This window comes from Dipodomys merriami, unplaced genomic scaffold (assembly GCF_024711535.1).
Source record: "Dipodomys merriami isolate MVZ:Mamm:240054 unplaced genomic scaffold, mDipMer1.0.p SCAF_2, whole genome shotgun sequence".
Classification (NCBI taxonomy): domain Eukaryota; kingdom Metazoa; phylum Chordata; class Mammalia; order Rodentia; family Heteromyidae; genus Dipodomys; species Dipodomys merriami.
Window position 1 is genome coordinate 118200209 of NW_027203381.1, and position 6000 is coordinate 118206208.

A 6000-nucleotide genomic window follows, 5' to 3' on the forward strand; every position below is an offset into this window, starting at 1 on the left:
GATCCTAGCTACTCAGGAGGCTGAGATCTGAGGATCACAATTCAAAGGCAGCTCAGGCAGGAAACTCCATGAGACTTATCTTCAATTAGCCAACAGAAAACCAGAAGTGGTGCTGTGTCTCAGGTGCTAAAGCGCTAGCCTCAAGCTGAAGAGCTCAGGGACAATGCCCAGGCCCAGAGTTCAAGCCCCATGACTGACAAAAAAAAAAAAAAATAACTGGATTATAAAATCCTGAACAGACCTGTGACGACAGTGAGTTCCGGTGGCTGGGGCCTTTAGATCTTTTGTCCATGCATGGATTTTGTAACCACTTGTTGGTCACTACTTCAAAATGTTGACACATTTCAACAGATATCAATGCTTAGAGCTGTTAACACTAATCTCAGCAGAAGAGTATGGGGAACTGTTAAGTTCACAGTGATACTTTGTACATTTCTTTCCTCAAGTATTCAAAGATTATCAGCAACAATTGTCTCCTTAGATTTGTTTTCTTTGGAGTGCTTGCTGCATTTATTCTTGAGAAATGGACATACTTTTCTCTGTATGTGAGCATGGTGGTTAGTTTAGCTGGTAATACAAACACATTTCCTTCCTTGTACAGTCAGCATATTCCAGGAAGCAGCAGACTTTGTGTTTTATGAGAGGGGAAAATAGGAAGGACATGCTCCACAGCAAAGTTGGCTTTATGCTCCATTGAATACATTTTGCATGGAGCTGGTATTGCGTCCTCTTCTTTTCCTCCCCCACTCCCCAGCAAGTGCATGGGGTGAAGAATGCTGAGGCTGGTTTCATCTTGACTGGTGACAAAGTGACAGTCCCAGCTTTGCACTGGCCTTTGCACTGTCCATGTAGACACAGAGAAAGGTGAGTACAGTGTTATTGTGAAAATTACCTGTTGCCAGGTGCCAGTGGCACACACACCTGTAATCCTACTGCTCAGGAGACTGATATCTGAGGATCCAAGTTTGAAGCCAGCCCAGGCAGGAAAAATCCGTGAGACTCTTTATCTCCAGTTACCCAGCAAAATAGCCAACACTGGATATGTGGCCCAAGTGGCCCAATGCTAGTCTTAAGCAGAGAAACTCAGGGACAATGCCCTGACCCTGAGTTCAAGAAATACCAACAGAATAACAAAAAATAAACTGACCCAAGTGTCTCATATCACAGCCCAGGCAGTCCCAGGGAAAAAATGAGACCCTACCTCGAAAACAGTCAAAAAGGGGCTGGAGGCATGGCTCAAGTGATGGAGAACCTGCTAGGAAGCTTGAGGCCCTGATTTCAATCACCTGAAAAGGGGGCAGGGGTGGGGAGAATGGAAATGAATCGTTAAACACTACATTCTGTGCCTTTGGAAAGCTCTCAAGTATTATCTGAAGATACACAAAAAAATTGATTGTTTTTTACCATGCAATTGTAAAGTATCAGTTTCCATCGCCTCCAGGAAAGTATCAATCATTTTCACAATAAGGAATTATAGTTTCTAAGGGTGTCACCAACAGAGGCATCCTGTACTTGAGATTCATGTCAATCATTATCACAATTTTTAAAAATTACTCTTCCCTCCCCCCCCCAAAAAAAAGAGGGGAAATGAATCCTTTAGAGAAGTCCTTTTCCTTCACAAATTGAGAGGGGAAGAGGTAACCAGATGCTGCTCTGGGCTAACACTGTCCTGGCCATCCTTGACAGTGTGTCCAACTTCCCTTCCTCCCTCCCTCCCTCCCTCCCTCCTTCCCTCCCTCCCTCCTTCCCTCTCTTTCTCCTTCCTTTCTTCCCTCCCTCCCTCCCTTCTTCCTTCCTCCCTTCCTCCCTCCTTCCCTTCCTTGCTTGCTTCCTTCCTTCTTCCCTCCCTACCTCCCTTACTTCCTTCCTTCTCCCCTCCCTCCTTCCCTCACTCCTTCCTTCCCTCCCTTTCTCTTTCCCTTCTCCCCTCCCTCCTTCCCACCCTTCCTCCTTCCTTCCTTCCTTCTTCCCTCCTTTCCATCCTTCCTCCTTCCTTGTTTCCTTCCTTCTTCCCTCCTTCCTTCCCTCCCTTTTCTCCCTCTTTTCCTCCTCCTTCCTCCCTTCCTTCCTCCCTCCTTCTTCCCTTCCTTCCTTCCTTCCCTCCTCCTCTCCCTCCCTCTCTCCCTTCCTTCCATCTTTTCAGTATTGAGTTTGAATTCAGGTCACTGAGCAAGCACTCTACCACTTGTGCCACAACCGCAGTCCTTTTTGAAACAAGCCAGGAGAGCTGCCAGATGTGTGAGCAGCTGGACATCGGGCACTAAAAGAGGGAGGTGGGCTCTGAGGCCAGAGGGGGGGTCAGCTAGCCGCGTCAGCTCCCTTTCAGAGCATGGTGTGTCGGCTGCTGACCTCTGGACGCAGCCCGGCGGGCGCTGCCTCTCAACTGTGGTCATGAATTGGTATCAGGATTTTTCGTGTCCTGCATGGTCTGTTCTGTGACAACACAGTGAGAAGCACCCCCCCACACACACACACCATGAAATACACACACACACACACACACACACAGAGAGGCCAGCCCAGGCTTGACACTGGACATCCCAGAAGGGTGAGAATCCATTTCTTTTCAGCCTGTGGGATTCTGTTCTACCAGCTGCAAACATTCAGTTCAGAGAGCTACGCAGGGGCTCCCTGAAGCTCCCAGTCCCTCCTCCCAAAACGCCAAGCCCATGAGCCCTTGGGCTGAATTTTAATTACCCACGAGGGCTCAGCAGACCTCCTCTGCTCTGCTCATTGGGTTTGAACAGATGCAAGAATCCTGTAATCTGGGCCAGATGTGAATCTGCCTTTTCTGCAAGAATGAGAGAGAAGGGCTGGGCTGGCTGAAGGCAGCCGTGGGGGAACCACGGCGGGGTAATTAATTGTGTTGTAAGCGCTGGGTGGGGCCGGGCATGGAGCCCTGCGTGAAATCACATTAGGGGAAAGGCCGTGTTTGGTCATGACTGGTGTGATGACATCTCTAGGCCTGGAACTGACGCGGCCTGCATTCTGCGTGTGGAGTTACTGGCCTGTCCCCAGGCCGAGCTTGGCCAGGATTGCCACACCACGCATGAGGTCACAGGCCGGGACTGCTGAGGCCTAGGGGCCCTGCGGGGACGAGCATGCAGTGGGAGGGAGAGACAGAGTAAATGAAAAGCCATCTGCTGGGAAAATGTCCCACAGCAAGCATGTCATTAATCATTGCAGAATGAGCCACCACATCCAAGTCCACAGTCAGCTCCATGTCACCCCTAAGAGGTGTCCATCTGGTAGGAGGACCCCAAGAGTGAAACTGGAGGGGCCAGCTCAGACCTCTCCGTGGCCCCTGGTCCACCAGGCCTGCAGGCCAGACCGGGGCTTTGCCTGGTGGGGGCAGTGGTCTAGAGCCAGCACTGGCCTCACGGCAGGTTTGCAATGCCCGTGGGGCCACTGTCCACCCCTCACCCCCTCAGTCCCCAGTGGCTTTCAAGATGGTCAGGAGCTTGGCACACCTCTTCCACTCTTCCATGTCTGGAGTAATCAACATCTTACCTGGGCACTAGTGGCTCACACCTGTAACCCTAGCTACTCCAGGAGGCTGAGATCTAAAGACTGCAGTCAAAGCCAGCCTGGGCAGGAAAATCCAGACCACACACACACACACACACACACACACACACACACACACACACACACACACACACACACACACACACACACACACACACACACACACACACGAGCTGGAAGTGGAGCTGTGGCTCAAGTGACAGAGCTCTAGCCTTGAGCAAGAAAGCTCAGGGACAACACCCAGGTCAGTCCTCAGGACCAGAACAAAAAACAAAACAAAACAAAACAAAAAACCCACCTCAAGTGCAAATGACAGTGGATCTGATTTTTTTTTAAACATTCTGAGATAAAATTCTGAGATATGCGAATTTAATTATGGAGAAGAGACTAGGAAATGGAAGAAAAGAAAAGAAGTGATCAGCCCAAGACTGTTTTGGAGTATTTGCTCAGACTACGACTCCAAGCTCCCACTGCCCCTCCCCCCTGACCCCGACCGCTCCCCCTGGCTCCTTCCACTCACTGGCTCTTTCCCCACTGTCGGCCCAGCGACCAGGATGCAAGCAGTCCTCTGGAGGCCATCCACAGGCCTCTCACCCCATGTCCCCCCTGGGATCACCGCCAAGGTAAGCTCAGTGTAAACACTCTAGGATTTCCTTCCTGCAGTTTCCATGGGAAATACTCTGAACCTTCATCTCTAGTGCGTATGTTTCCAAACTGTCACTGGCAGTCTCAGAGCCTTGTCCCAAGCAGCTCCTGTTCCTGACTAGTGCCTCTAAAGGTTAATGCGCCCTGTGCTCTGGAGATCCCTCCAGTTCCAGTTTTGAATAACGGATCAGAATAGACATGTCTGAAAAGAAGACACCCAAGGTCCTCGGATGTTCAAAACACATACCATGGCTAATGGACAGGGAAGTGTGACTCAAACCCCACAAAGGTGTCACTGCAGGGGTAGGGGGCGGAGTCAGCCCCCCTCACCCCCACTGCGAGCAGGAGCCCAATCCCGTGCCCCCACTCAAAACCGTCTAACAGAACCTCCAGCCAGCCCACTTCCATTGTTGAAAAGCAACAACAACTGCTTCAGATCATTTAGAAGTCAGTAAAAATAAAAATGTATTTTTTCCCCATCCAAGTTTATTCTTGGACTCGAAACTGGAGCTGTAATCCAGCAACTCAGGAGGCTGAGATCTGGAGGATGTCAATTAGAAGCCAGTCTGGGTAGAAAAGTCTGAGAGACTCCATGTCCAACTGAACAGTAAAACACTGGACTGGAGGCTTGGCTCAAGGGGTAGAGCACCAGCTTTGATCAAGAAAGTAAACATGAGGCCCAGAGTTTAAGCCTTGGTACTAGCAATTAAAACAACAACAACAAAGAACAGAAAACTAAACTTTGAACACTCAAACTTAAATCTAGGGGTTCTAATGTCTGGTGTCACCCCAACACATCAAATAAAGAGGCATGTAGTGGCAAAGGGCAGAGGGAAGGAATTTACCCAGGAGCGTGGCCAAGGAGATTAGCAACATAGGCAGCTCAATCCTGGGCCATGGTTTTAGGTGTAAATAGAGCTGTTGATCTAGAGGGGGGGGAGGGGAGGGATTCGAGGTTGGAGGTGAAGGTGTGCATCATTAAACCTCCAGAGTCACCGCTGGGCTTGGCCAGCACTATCTCAGCCCCAGGTCCAGGAAGCTGTTTATCATCCCCTGAGGGAAGCGACCTCTGGTCTCTGGTTCCCAGGGAAGCTCTTCGGCAAGTCTCAGCCCCAGAGGTTTGGTCTTGGAGCGGGAGGGGGCTCTGCCCACCCCCAGGTCCAACTGTCCTGGGAGCTGGGTTTAGCTCTCAGTGTGAAGGCCTCCATCATTAGTTCCCTCCTTCCCCATTCCAAAGCTGACTACCAAGTGGCTGCAGGGAGAACAGCTCAGAGCAGAGACAGATCCAAAATGCAGACGCAAGCTCTTCTCCTCTTTTTAATGATTTAATTTGTAGGACACCTAAAAGTGAATCCCTACTTTTTTTTTTTTTTTGGTGCCCATCCTAGGGCTTGAACTCAAGACCTCGAGGAGATGTTCCAATGCTTCATTGCTCCAGCTGTACTTGCAGTGTTTTTGCTGGTTATTGGAAACAAAAAAGTCTCCTGGACTTTCCTGCCTGGGCTGGCTTCAAACCATGATCCTCAGATCTCAGCTTCCTGAGTAGCTAGGATGACAGATGTGAGCCAGTACTCTAGCAAAAGCAGTTTCTAAGGGTCTGTTTCTCCCTGAGGAGTCACACCCCTGGGTTCTACAGGAATGCCAGGCCTAGGGTCTCAGGGTTTAGGTGACTGAAAACATGTGCATCTTGCTCTCTGTTGAAAACCATGTGGTGAGTTCTAGATACCACAGGAAAATTCTACCACTCAGCTTCCTTCTTGCAGTGCTCCTAACAAGCAGGCGTTAAATGACAGACTGTTCAGAGCAGGTAATTCCCCCCAGCCCTTT